The 13,569-nt window shown below is 37.3% G+C and overlaps 1 protein-coding gene across 2 annotated transcripts in view; it reads left to right on the forward strand.

Moving 5' to 3' along the window:
• Positions 1-13,569, forward strand: part of B3GALT1 (beta-1,3-galactosyltransferase 1) — a 531,881-nt gene that overhangs the window by 189,348 nt on the left and 328,964 nt on the right. Inside the window, exon 2 of one of the 2 annotated variants that reach the window (XM_046018064.1) lies at positions 791-895. The gene's annotated coding sequence lies outside the window, so the exon portion shown is untranslated. Of the gene's footprint in view, positions 1-788; positions 896-13,569 lie in introns of those variants that run through there. The other variant, XM_046018065.1, reaches the window with a different exon arrangement.

Here is a 13,569-nt window from a genome sequence, read left to right on the forward strand (position 1 = left end):
GATGTAGAGGGTGGTATTTGGGTAGAATTGCAAAGGAGGTTTGCAAAGAACTGTAGTCACTTTGCAGGCAGTGGAAAAAGGCTTGCCAACTAAAGCCTGTAGAAAATGGATTCATCGAATTAGAGCAGTCCATGATCGACTGCCAGAGCCGGCTTATTTTCTTTGCTAGTTCCAAAAAAAAGAATGCCTGAAACTTTGTGGTGATGGAAGGCTATCTTATAGAACATGCTGGCAGAGCACACTTTTTCACTAGCTCAGGTCAGGTTATAGATTTGCTGGGGTACTGAGGGCTCTTGTAGAGATTTTTAGGTCAGAAAAAAAAAATTAGGCATAGGAGATTAGGAACCAAAATGTGTTAGTTTATTTCATAGCAGAGCAGAGCAATAAAACAGTCTTAGCAAAGCCACAGACAGGACTGGCTAAGCCTAACACTTTTTAACTTCTTTCTCAGAAAAGATTTGCTATTACTAATGAAAGCAAAGAACAAAATTGTGATCTAAGGAAAGGAAGTAAAGAATCATGAAAAATAGTTAATATGATGTTATAACAAGGAAAGACACCATTCATTGAGACATGGATGAGGGGGAGATTATAAATGATTTAAAGGAAGAAAATTCTTTCTTCAAGTTAAGTGTTCTGTAAATGCTGATTATTTTGTACAAGATGGTTTGATGCAAGATATGTGGCAATTTAATGAAATGGCAAAAAAGGAACCTGAACAACTTGAAAAAGAAAGTTAATGTTAGCTGAAGCATACCAAGGTTATTTATGTATTTTTCTTTCCCCTCAGACCCAGTAAAGACACTTCAAGAACTGCTCAGTCCCAGAGTGGAGGGATTGTGTGAAGAAGCTGACGCTTTACCCTGAGACAAGGTGCAGAGGTTTTCCTTATAGGGTAAGAGACAATTCCTACTTTTGGTTTTGTGGTCTTTAAAAATTAACGGAACTGTGAGGTAAAATTAGATGGTTTTATCTGAATACCACCAATGCTCTGAATTGTTTATAGCTTTGTAGCAGCTCATGCCTTGTATATTTCATGTGAAATATGTTCAGAAATAATTCCTTGGCAGATATTATCATTATGTTTGAAATAGGATGATATGTAGGAACAATGGGAATTGCAAAGCACCAATCAGACCATTTTGGATTAAACCATCTTTAGCAAAGATTCTCTTGTCGGGTGCTTCTCGGCCTTTTTCTTATCATACGCACATAGAAAAGGACAATCTTACCGTGATACATTACAGAGGCTGCTTACTACCAGAGACCACTGGGACTGGTAATCAGATGCAGAGCAGCTCCAGGGCTGAAGGGCTTGAATCCTAGTACATCTCTAAAGCTGGGGAGCAATAGAAGCTTTCCTTTCTGAAAACACTAAGGTGTCTCCAGCTTTGTCTGCATCTCAATGATTAGAGTCTGGGTTTAGAAGAGTTTTTCTTAAAGGAAAAAAAAATACTTTAGGTCCCAGATGTTCACATGAAGTGAATTTGACTAAAGATTGACCAATATCTGTGATTTTTTATCTAGAAAATTAAACCTAAAATATCTTCTCCGTCCTTTCTATGAGTACAATGATAAAGAAGCTCTCTCCTAGAGAACCCACAGGTACATTTCAATTCTGGCAAGGGTCCTTGTTGTCCTACGGCTCTGAGGAAGTTGACTTAAGACAAAATCTGCTCTAATAGTCACGAGGGCTCCCCATAGTCTGACGTGTGCATAGCTTAGATCTCGCTTCAATATTTGATCTAGGTTGGGTAAGTCCCATTAGTTGTCTTAGTTATCATTTAAAATAACAATTAAGTGTTCAACAGATTTTGGGCCCTGATTCAAACCCATACCGAATATTGCAGAATTATGGGTTTCCAGCTAATAGGACCTAGATACTCTCTGGTTATTTCTTCTGTGCCTTATTCCAATATCATCATAGGTACCAACATAATTATGACCTTAAGAATAAATGGTAACAAGAGGGATGGAATGCTCATTTCTATGCCATCAACGACTGGCATAAAATACCCTTTGGTCACAATTCTAGAAGTTGTCTTATCTTACCCGGGTTTTTGTCTTGTTTTGGTTTGGTTTGGTATTATAATCTTGGTTCTTAGGTTTAGTTAACAATTTTTTAAGAGCAGTTTCAGGTCTACAAAAAAACTAAGTGAAAACTATAGAGAATCCCTTCATGTCCTCCCTCAAAACACATAATCCCCCCATTACTAATATCTTATATTAAATGTATAGTACAGTTGTTCTAATTAATGAACCAGTATTGGCAGGTGCCTTATTATTAAAGTCTATTACTTATGAGTTTATTCTTTATATTGCAAATTCTTACATTACACATGTATAATGACATTCCCCTTGTTGCTATATCATATAGTATAACACATAGTACTGTATAGTGCATTTTATGAAAAATACAGAATACTTTGACCACCCCCAAAATTTTGTGTGCTTTTTCTATTTGCCCTTCCCTCCCCTCACTGAAACCTTTTCAACTTCGGATCCTTTTGCTACTTCCAGAATTTTGCCTTTTTAAGGATGTCTCATAGTTACAATAAAACAGAAGATAGCCAGTTCATACTGGCTTCTTCCACTTAGCAATATTTCACTTAGCTTTTAACTTTCTTCAAAATGTCTTTTTTGTGGTTAGGTAGCTCATTTCTTTTTATTGCTGAATAATACTCCATTGTATGTGTGTACCGTAGTTTATCAGGTTGTTATTGAAGGACATCCTGGTTTCTTCCAACTTTGAGAATAATCAAAAAAAAACTGCTCTGAACATTTTTCAACAGACTTTTGCATGGACTTAAGTTTCAGCTCATTTGGGTACATGTCAAGGAGTGTGATTACTGGATCATATTGGTATGAGTACCTTTAGTTTTGTAAGAAACCTCCACACTGCCTTTCAAAATGTGTCATTTAGTATTCCCAATGAATGAGAGTTTGTGTTGCTTTATAACCTTACCAGAATTTGGTATTGTCAATATTTTGAATCTTAGTTATTCTAATAGGTGGGTAGTGTTTTCTCATTGTCTTAGGTTTTTAATACAATTGCAAAAGATACTGTGACTGCCCAGAATACTCTGGACACTTAGCCACTAGAAATTTCTTTAATATTTACTTGGTAAGTAAAGTGATTAGGAATATGGGTTTTCCTATGGTAATATCCACTGTGATAATGCATTTTTATGAGATAGAGTGCGTGTATGCCTAAGTGTGTATTTATGTGTGTCTCTGTATCTGTGTGTGTCTACTATTCTCTATTATACAAAGAGATAATGGGCAAAGGCTTTTCTAGTAATAACACCATTGAAATGGAATTAGGCAGAATAAATCAAAGATATTTTTGTTTCTAAAACTGAAATATGAGTATTCTATAGACCTGATATTATAACAGGCCGTGCCTGATGTTGTATAAGTCTAGCTTTCTGGCATGAGTAAGCCATTTCAAATTAGGCATTCCTAGTCTCTGTATTCAGTTAAATTCACCCATGTAGATAGAGCTGTAGAAAGGAATTCATCATTATCATTCCAAGTTATAATTTTTCGGTAGGCTTGGTACATGTTTCTGTTTTAGATTTGATTATATTGCTTTATAAATATGTCTGATGAGATAAGCTTCCATTCTAGAGGGCTACTTTCTCAAGAATAAGGACTACTCTCATAATTCTATCTTTAAAACATACCACAATGCCTGTGTTAAAGGAAAAAATCTCATGATACTTGTAAAGTAAGGAAGACTTTATTCAAGAGGGACCATGGCAGTGGAGTTTTGCAGAACGAGAGAGAGAGCGAGCTCAACTCCTAATACAACAAGGACAAGCAGAGATTTAGAACCAAGGATCAGGGTGGGGGATCAGTGGATGGAAAATTACCAGAGCTGGGGGAATTCTCACTAGACTGATTCAACAGGATTCTTACTGAAGGCAGGCCAGGGGGATAAGATATGGAGGGTGGAGAATGAGGAATTTGATCTAATATCAAGGACAATCATATTGTCCTTAAACTAGGAAAGAGGATTTTCCCTAAACTAACTCAGCAGAATTCTTGCTAAAACTGGACTAAGCAGGCCAAAGAAAGAACCCAAGGTCAGAGCTTAGTTGAGAAGAAGATTCAGAGGATCCTGACATAGATTTGGTCCAGGAGAGTCATTGTCACCTGACACATTAGAATTTTAGTCAACACGTATTATGTGATTATATAGGTGGATTTCCACCAAATGCTATAGAAATCTATTAACAAAGTCCTAAAGACATAGGCAGGTATTGTGTCTTTAAGGAAAAAAAAAAAGAGGGAAATTACTTTAAATCATGTAAATAATTTTGTGTAATAGTCAAGACTAAGCTATAAGCAGAGCATGGATCTGGTTAAAAAATTAAACAACTAATGTGTATGAACAGTTTCTAAATGCAAAACAGAATCTCAATGATGACAGAAATGCAGAGATAAAGTAGACATGTTCTTACTTTCTAAAAACAATGTACTTTAGTGGAGGAGGGTTGGGGGAGAAGGGAAGGGGAATTGTATTAGTGATAGATATTAAACATATATAAAAATTTATAGGGAAATAGAATAAAATGTATCTTAAACTAGGATGTACCTTAAATTGGACTAAACTTTATGTTGCAGATTCATTGGTATCATTGTATAGGGAAGCCTGGTTATCTAAACATGAGCATGCATAAAAGTTACCTTGAGTCCTTGTTTAAATTTCATGCTCTTGGGCTCTATACCTTAGTATCTGAATAATTTGAAGGATCAGTGATTTTCTACCTTTTTTTTTTTTTTAAGATTTAATTTATTTATTTGACAGAGATCACAAGTAGGCAGAGAGGAAGGCAGAGAGAGAGAGGGGGAAGCAGGCTCCCCGCTGAGCAGAGAGCCCGATGCAGGGCTCGATCCCAGGACCCTGAGTTCATGACCTGAGCCAAAGGCAGAGGCTTAACCCACTGGACCACCCAGGTGCCCTGATTTTCCACTTTTAACAGGTACTCCAGGTTGTTCTATTACAGGGATCTGTAGACCATGCCTTAAAGAACCCTGATCTGTACCCTTTAAAATTTTCCTCCCTGTTGTATGGTTGATGTTAGAAAGTACTCTCTGAGAATAGAGTGATAGGGAGATCAACCCAAATATACGAATCAAAAGGATATGCCAACAAGATTAACTTCATGGCCCCTTACAGTAGTATATTTAAAGGAGGATTGTCCTACAAGTCTGAAAATGAGAAGGCAAACTAATCAGAGAGGCCAACACAAAAATTGAGGTCAATATTAAAACATTTTAAGAAAGAATGAAATGCATATTTTGTAAATAGAATAAATATTTTCTAAATAGATAAAATATAGTACAACTATATCAATATTAAATGAATTGTTTATTTTAAAGATATGTGTTATGATATTTGTAACCATAAGGGAAATGATAAGTACCCAAGAAGTCCAAAAGTGGGGGAATGACTAAGTTAAATAGTATCATTACCCCAATGTAATATTATTTTCATTGTTTTAAAGGATGATGTTATTTATAAAGTATCTGATATAATGTGATATCAAAAAAATGAGAAATCATATGACTGTTTCTGCACAATATATGTAGGTATATATGGTGAAATTTCATGTGTTTTGAATTCTAAAATTTTTGTCAATATTTTATGGTGCTCACAAAATCAAATACTAGAATCTGAAACCTTGAAGAGATAGATCAGTAATATTTGGAATCAGATGCTTTGGTGATGAATTTTTTTTAATTAATTTATTTGCAGCATAACAGTACTCATTGTTTTTGCACCACACCCAGTGCTCCATGCAATACGTGCCCTCTCTATTACCCTCCACCTGGTTCCCCAACCTCCCACCTCCCGCCCCTTCAAAACCCTCAGGTTGTTTTTCAGAGTCCATAGTCTCTCATGGTTCATCTCCCCTTCCAATTTCCCACAACTCCCTTCTCCTCTCCATCTCCCCATGTCCTCCATGTTCTTTGTTATGCTCCACAAATAAGTGAAACCATATAATACTTGACTCTCTCTGCTTGACTTATTTCACTCAGCATAATCTCTTCCAGTCCCATCCATGTTGCTACAAAAGTTGGGTATTCATCCTTTCTGATGGAGGCATAATACTCCATCGTGTATATGTACCACATCATCCTTATCCATTTGTCCATTGAAGGGCATCTTGGTTCTTTCCACAGTTTGGCGACCGTGGCTATTGCTGCTATAAACATTGGGGTACAGATGGCTCTTCTTTTCACTACATCTGTATCTTTGGGGTAAATACCCAGCAGTGCAATTGTAGGGTCATAGGGAAGCTCTATTTTTAATTTCTTGAGGAATCTCCACACTGTTTTCCAGAGTGGCTGCATTTGGTGATGAATTTTTAATAGTTAAGAGTGAATAATTTTTCCTTTTAGCCAGACCCACCATCTTCCAGTAATTTGCCAAAATAACCAACACAGAGGGAACAGGAGAGGCATCCGCCATATGTTCTCTAGGTCTTTTAGAAAACATGGATCGTTCCTTTGGCTATATAGATGCCAATCTGCAAGTAAGGTGATATAGACATAGAAGAAGAGCACTGTTCAAAAAGGAACACCCTACAAATGCTACCATGTGTTACCCAGCATGCTGTTGGCAATGTTGTAAGCAAACAAGGGCAAGATTTTTGTCAAGAGAACTAATGTATGTACTGAGCATATTAAACACTCTAACAGTCTAGATAGCTTCCTGAATCATGGGAGAAGGAAGCCAAAGAGAAATGTTCCTGGGTTCAACTGAAGTGCCAGCCTGCTCCATCCAGAGAAATACACTTTGTAAGAACCGATGGAAAGAAGACGGAGCTGCTGAAATCCATTCCCTATGACTCCATGGCTTGATAAGTGACCAAAAAAATAAATAAATAAATAAAAGGCCTCTGAGCTGTAAAAATGTTACTTTTAGTTAAGTAGAAGTGTGGTATGCCTTCCCCTAAAGAAATATTTAAGACCAAAAAACAGTGACAACAACAAAAATTTTTAAAAACACACACACACAAAACCTAAATAATTTTTAAGTAGTAAGGTGTTTTGAAATTCTGTTGTTATTATTAAGCTCCAGGTAAATTGTAAAGCAGTGATACCCCATCAGACGATTCTTAGAATCATTTAAGGGACTTTTTGAAGATATGAATTCCTTAGAATCTGGATAAGTAGTTAAGATTTTGCAGATCTGAGTTTAGCTTTGGAATCTGAATTATTGAATATTATATTGATGGCCTTATTGATTAGCAAAATTTGGTGACCACTATTGGGGGGAAGACAGTTTGTCTTCAGGAATTTCTACGATGATCAATAGATGCCAAGAAAATTCAAGTAAAAAATAATATCATATTCTAGAATGTTTAATGTATATGATATAGCAAATAAAGTAGAAGTTTAGAGGAGGGGAAGAATAACATAAGAGGATTTTTGGCAGAAAACTTCTTGAACGAGAATCTCATAAGCATTCGAGAGGTAGCCTAAATGCTGAATAAACCGTCACCATCTTAGCAACCTTCATGTTAAGATGAGGAGTGATGACACTGTGGAACACTTAGAGATGGCAGTAACGCAGTTGGCCCATTGGGGATGCCAGCTCTTTTACCACTCTGAAGTGTAAGCCCTACAACCTTTCCCTAGAGGCCCAGGTCCTTTTCAGGCTTTCCTCTCAAGCTTGCTCTCGGTTTTGAGGCAAGGGCTGCCTCCTGGTTGAAGAGGATTTTCAGCACTTTAGGGTGGGAAGTCATGTGAAGTCTATAAATCATTGTTTCCTAAGGTGAGCAAAGGCACATCAGAATATTTGTGCAAACACAAAATGTTTATTACTTAAGTTTAAAGGAATTGTGGCTTTTAAAAGACAGAGAATCAATCACAGAGTAAGTTGAAGTTGAATTGTTATAAATATGATTTGCTTTCCCAGGACACAAAAGGTACAAATGAGAGTCATTTCAGTGCTTGGGACCTCATACCTAAGTCTGTTTTCTGTGGACTCAATTTCTTCTTTAATACAAATGCTGTTGTTTAAACTTACATTCCTCTAGCTTTATGTTGCCTAAACTGACAGTAAATTCATTTTATTCCACATGGGACCTAAGAGTAGGAGGTCAACAAGTATTTTGTAAAAGAGAAAAGTCAATAGCAGCTTGACTAGAGTCGGCTGAGGAATGGGCATGGGTGAGGCTGAACGTGACTGGTAGTCATACTGAGCAGGACGTCAAGTCCCACTATGAGGTATTTTGACTTGGCCTTACAGTGAAGGTTTCCGAGAAGGATAATGAGAAGATAAATGTTGAGTTTTGAGGAAGAAAATCAGCCAACAGTAAAGAAGATGGATTAAAGAGAGGAGGAACAGGAAATGCAATTAGCATGCTAATTAGCTAATTACCATGAAAGGAAACCTGGACCAGGCTGTTGGCAGTAAAAAGAAAAAGAAGGTGGATAACAGCGAAGTTTTTCAACTCAATTAGAGTAATATTGATTAATCACCTACTAAGTGCCAATCACTGTTCTAGGCCACTGGGACATCAAGTGAACAAAATGGAGCCTATATTCTGTCTGGAAAACGAATATAAGGAGCAATAACAAATAAATATAATAAATAATAAACATTATATATACATATACACATATATGTATATATAATGTTGAAAATTTTAAATGCTACAGAAAAATAAAAATTTGAGCAGAGTAAGGGGGGGGGGGGCAGGAGTTTGCGATGTTACATTGGATGGTCAGGGGAAGCCTCCCTGAGAAGGAGTGAAAGTTGGAGGATGGTGAGAGGGTGAGGCTCTTCCTGAAGGAAGACCCTTTCAGGTAGAAGGAAGAGGAAAGGCAAATACCCTAAGGTGGGGATATGTCACTAATAGCCACATTTTGAATTTAAAATCTATCCCAAGGCAAGATGCTCAACTGTACCACTCACCAAGCACTGAAAAGGAAGATTTTGCTGCTGGAAAGAATCTTCCTCCTTTGCAGTTCTGCTTCAGGCCAAATTGGATTAAATTTCAAAAGGAGGAAAGAGAGTCAGCCTTGGGCCATGCCACAGTTAAAGTCAGTGAGAAGTCAGTGAAAGAAAATGAAGGTGATAGCAGGAGTCAAGAGAGAAACCAGGATCTAGTCTGTCCTTATGTTGTAGGAAAGAACATTAGGGTTCAAGACTAATAGCCAAGAAAGAACTCTTGAGATGCCTTTGTTGCAAAAAGGTGATTTTATTAAAGCACAGGGGACACAACCCCTGGGCAGAAAGAGCTTCAATGGCATCATGAGGAGTGGCCCATTATATACTTTCAAGTTGGGAGGGGTTAGAGATAGCATAGTCTCTAAGGAATTTTGGAAGTGAGGTTTCAAGGACCTTGAGGGAGCTGGCTATTGTTGGGAAAAGGTCATTTATTACGGTCTAATAAAACCTTAGTCATGAGACCCTTCAGATGTATATCGGTGGGCCATATGCTTGAGAGGTGATTGCTAACATGTATCTTGGGGGATTAGAAATAAAGGAAATTTCCAGAATAATTTTTACATGTTAAAGTAAACTTACAATATCCTGGAGGGGTGGGGGGGGGCAGGCTAGGATTGCCTTTTGCACATAACAAAGTATTAACCTTGAAGCAGTTGAGTCCCTAAAGGAATGTCACTCTGCCAGTTTCAAGGACTTGTCGATGGACTAAAGGTAGAAAAGAAATTTAATAATTTTTCTTCTGCCTTTGTTTCCCACATCACTTATAGTTGTATTAAGAGGGATTGGCTAAGAAAAGCAGACTCCCGGGTAATAAATGCTGCAAAAAGATTAAGGAGAATACAAGCTGCAGAAACAAACAAACAAACAAACAAAACAGTGGGGTTGAAAGAAGGGGTGTTGGGGTTACGAAGTCCATTGATGACCTTGGAGGGAGAAGTTTCAGTTGTCTTTTTTAGCATGGGGTTATAAAATACCCAACTGATCATGTTTCCTATGCTAGGAACAAGGGAAAAATCTGTGTTCTTAAGAATTAGTAGTATCCTAGGCAAGCTGATTTCCAACAATCCATTAAAGATATTTTAATAATGTTCTGAAGTTTATCTTTGATAAAAAGTGTTGACAAGTTTGAAAGGTTAAAATGAAATGTGTTAGGCTTCAAACTGAGAATGTACGTAACTTCTCCTTCCCCTTTGCTCTTCCAGTCTGCTCTGATTTCTTAACAAGGCACAGTATTGACATGTTAAAGAACTGAGGTCTCCACATGCTTTGCTGGGGAGATGCTGCAGTATTTCTCACTTTGCAGAAATTCTCTGGTCTGAAGTATAGCTATCATTAGGTCTTCACCAGAGCTTGTATTTTATTAATGCATCAAGTCTTTTTCTAGGACACAGTGATGTGGTGGTTTTAAAAGGCTAACAGAAACATATGGTTATTCTAGGGTTAAAAGGGGAGCCTGTCAATATTTGGTAGCCTTTTCTGTAGCTCCTTTATTGGAATTTATTTAAAGATTATAAGCATTAAAATTTAGCAATAAGTAGTGATTCAATACACTTATGTTAAATGTTAATGAAAAATGTACAGATGTCAAGGGTTTATAAAATTGGTACAGTCAGACGTGCTTCCTGGTTCCAGTGCTATGACCTAGAATTCATTCTTTAAGACATCTTTTTATGTTACATAGTGAGCCTGTCAGAAAAAGTGCTTTGAAAGCAGTGGGAGATTAGCCATTTAAAAAATGGGAAAAACATCTTAATATAAGAAAAAGGGATGGATTTTTTATTCCAGAAAACAAACAGGGAAAGTGTGCTAAAGTTGATGTGATAGGTGGTGGAAGTGATTTGGAATATCAGTGTCAATGGTAAGGAATTCTGAATAACAGGTTCATATTTAAAGTCAGTCTCTTTTCCCTTGTTCTCTTCTTGTCTCTTCCTTCCAGAGTCCCATCATTCTGTGCCTATTAAAACCTGCTCTGGAGAGGGGCATGGGTGGCTCCGTTGGTTGAGCAGCTGCCTTTGGCTCAGGTCATGGTCCTGGAGTCCTAGAATAGAGTCCCACATCAGACTCCCTGCTTTCCTGCTGACCTCTCTCCTCTCATGCTCTCTCTCTCACTCTCTCTCTTTCTCTCAAATAAATAAATAAAATCTTTTAAAAAATTAAAAAAAAAAAAACCCTGCTCAGGAAGGGGCCCCCTGTCAAGTATTTTATAATGTCATATGAATTTAAATCAGTGTGTTACTTCTCCCAAGTGTATTTACATTTTAAACGGGAAAGGAAGGCTATGTCTCCATTTTAAATGATTACAAATCAGCCTGCTCGGCTCTGTATGAAAGACCTGAGAAATTTTATGGGTCATTTTTTGACTTGGCAGTTGTATTTTTGTATATATTTTTGTTAGCATTTTAGAGCAAAAGAACTGTATGTTTCCCAAAATTGCAACATAATGAGATTCTCATTGCTTTTAATTAACCTGCCTTTTTCCCCCTAAACTCCACAATTAATTTGGCTAAATTGGTTAACAAACAAAAAATTGTAACTACACTAGTTGCATATTGCTTTTGCTATGTGCTGTTTGTTGCTTCCATCCTTATTTTCACATTAGAAAAATCTTAAAATCTGCATTTTATATTCTGTGATAAAAATCACCATTTTGTCCTTGAAGGCATTTTCCCAGAAATGATTTTTTAAAAGATAGGACTATTGGCTTCATTTCTTGGAAGAGAAAAACGTCAGTTAGAGTAGTAGTAAGATAGTAATCTAGTATATTTGGTACTATGAGACTCAAGGATTTAGCAATAAAAAGAAATCTTCACTGAAGAAAAAAATTGGCATATTTTGTTAAGAGGAAGAGAGTTGAATTGCTATCTTTGACTGCAAATCTGGCAACACTAAACGTGGTTACTTAGAAATAAAAGTTTTCCTAAAGCTTTTTACTTAAATTAGTTATTGTAATTGCATCAATAACAGAATTCTTAATTTTTTATGCACAGAAGTATACGGTTTTTTTTAAATCGTATAATATCCCCAAATACTTAAGACATGCTGTATAGAAACAGTGTCAAGAGTTCAGAAATACCAGAAGTAAAATCAATGAATCACCAAAGTAGTAATTAGTACAAGTTTATTGTAACACACCAAAAAGACAGTCTGCAGACTGGGAGCCCTCAAACCAAAACATGGAATGAGGCTCAGGGGGATGGATATAAAGCAGTTTATACAGTGAGAAAGCACTGACTGTTTATTCTTCACCGTGATTGGTTATCATATCAGAGTTTTCTTGAACAATAGGGAATGGGTCAATGGTTGCCACATAACATCCTTGAGAATCAGTCTAAGTTTTTTTTTGTTTGTTTGTCTTTTGGTTTTTTTGTTTGTTTGTTTGTTTTTTATTTATTTGACAGACAGAGGTCACAGGTAGGCAGAGAGGCAGGCAGAGAGAGAGGGAGGGGAGCAGACTCCCTGCTGAGCAGAGAGCCAGATGCTGGGCTTGATCCCAGGACCCTAGAACTATGACCCGAGCCGAAGGCAGAGGCTTTAACCCACTGAGCCACCCAGGTGCCCTGAAACAGTCTAAGTTTTGCTTGTGATTTCCCAAGATATAAGGAAGAAATGACCCAGGTCAGGTTAGTCTTGTGAAATAAGCTCAATGAAGCTTTACTTATATGACTAACTGGTTTTGTCTGTTCAGGAAATCTTCAAGATTAATCTCTGCTTTTTTTTTACTTGAACCATTCCCCCTTTTAGTTATTCCCTGAGCGGGCTGAGAGCATGACCAAGCAGCATAGCATTATTCTCTGTTACTACCTACCCTCGATGTAATCAGATTGAAGAATCACACATTCTGTGTTTGCATTCATCATGCCGGAAGGCCTTGTAGTCCCCGGCTTCATCACTCGTGTGGCTTTTGTTGATTTGATCTATTTGTCTGGTCCTGATGGATTTGGCAAGTGAGGGGCTGCCAACAGGCATTTAAAACCCTCAAGGTGATACAATGCTCTAGAGAGGTCTGTATGGTGAGTATAAGGAGAAAAATAGCAAAGGATTGAAACATTCACCAGAGGACAGCTTCTCACCAGATAAGATTTAACCAATTAAATGTCTCAAATGGGTCATAATGTTTGAAAAGTGATTTGTATAGGCACCGTGCGATGTGTTGGCAAGCCTCCTTATGCTTACTCAGGACAAGATGAACACTAAGGTTGCTTAATTTTAGGAGATGTTTTGCAGTGAGCTTCCGCCTAAATTAGGCCTGTATATGAGAGGAGCAATCAGGTATTTTAATGAGAGATGTTTTTTATGGAAACAAAAGAAAAAGCTTTATAGTCTGAGCAATTTATAATACAGCTTCTGAGTTTGGAGAGCAGCCAGTTGAGATTTCTAGACGTGGGGTCCCAAAGCATCTTCAGATGGACTGAGAGCAAGGAGGGACGATCAGACAGATTTTCCTGGTTTGCAGTGTGAATGTCTTTGGTGATCTTTCTGAGTGTCCGCATAGCAACAGGCGTGAAGATTGTCCACATCTCAGATGTTATGGTGATTTCTCAGAAGTTTATATCAAGTTGTCCAGCTTTAGCTTACATGGCTTCAAGAAAAAGACAGTT

The sequence above is a fragment of the Meles meles genome, chromosome 9 (genome assembly GCF_922984935.1).
Source record: "Meles meles chromosome 9, mMelMel3.1 paternal haplotype, whole genome shotgun sequence".
Taxonomy (NCBI): Eukaryota; Metazoa; Chordata; class Mammalia; order Carnivora; family Mustelidae; genus Meles; species Meles meles.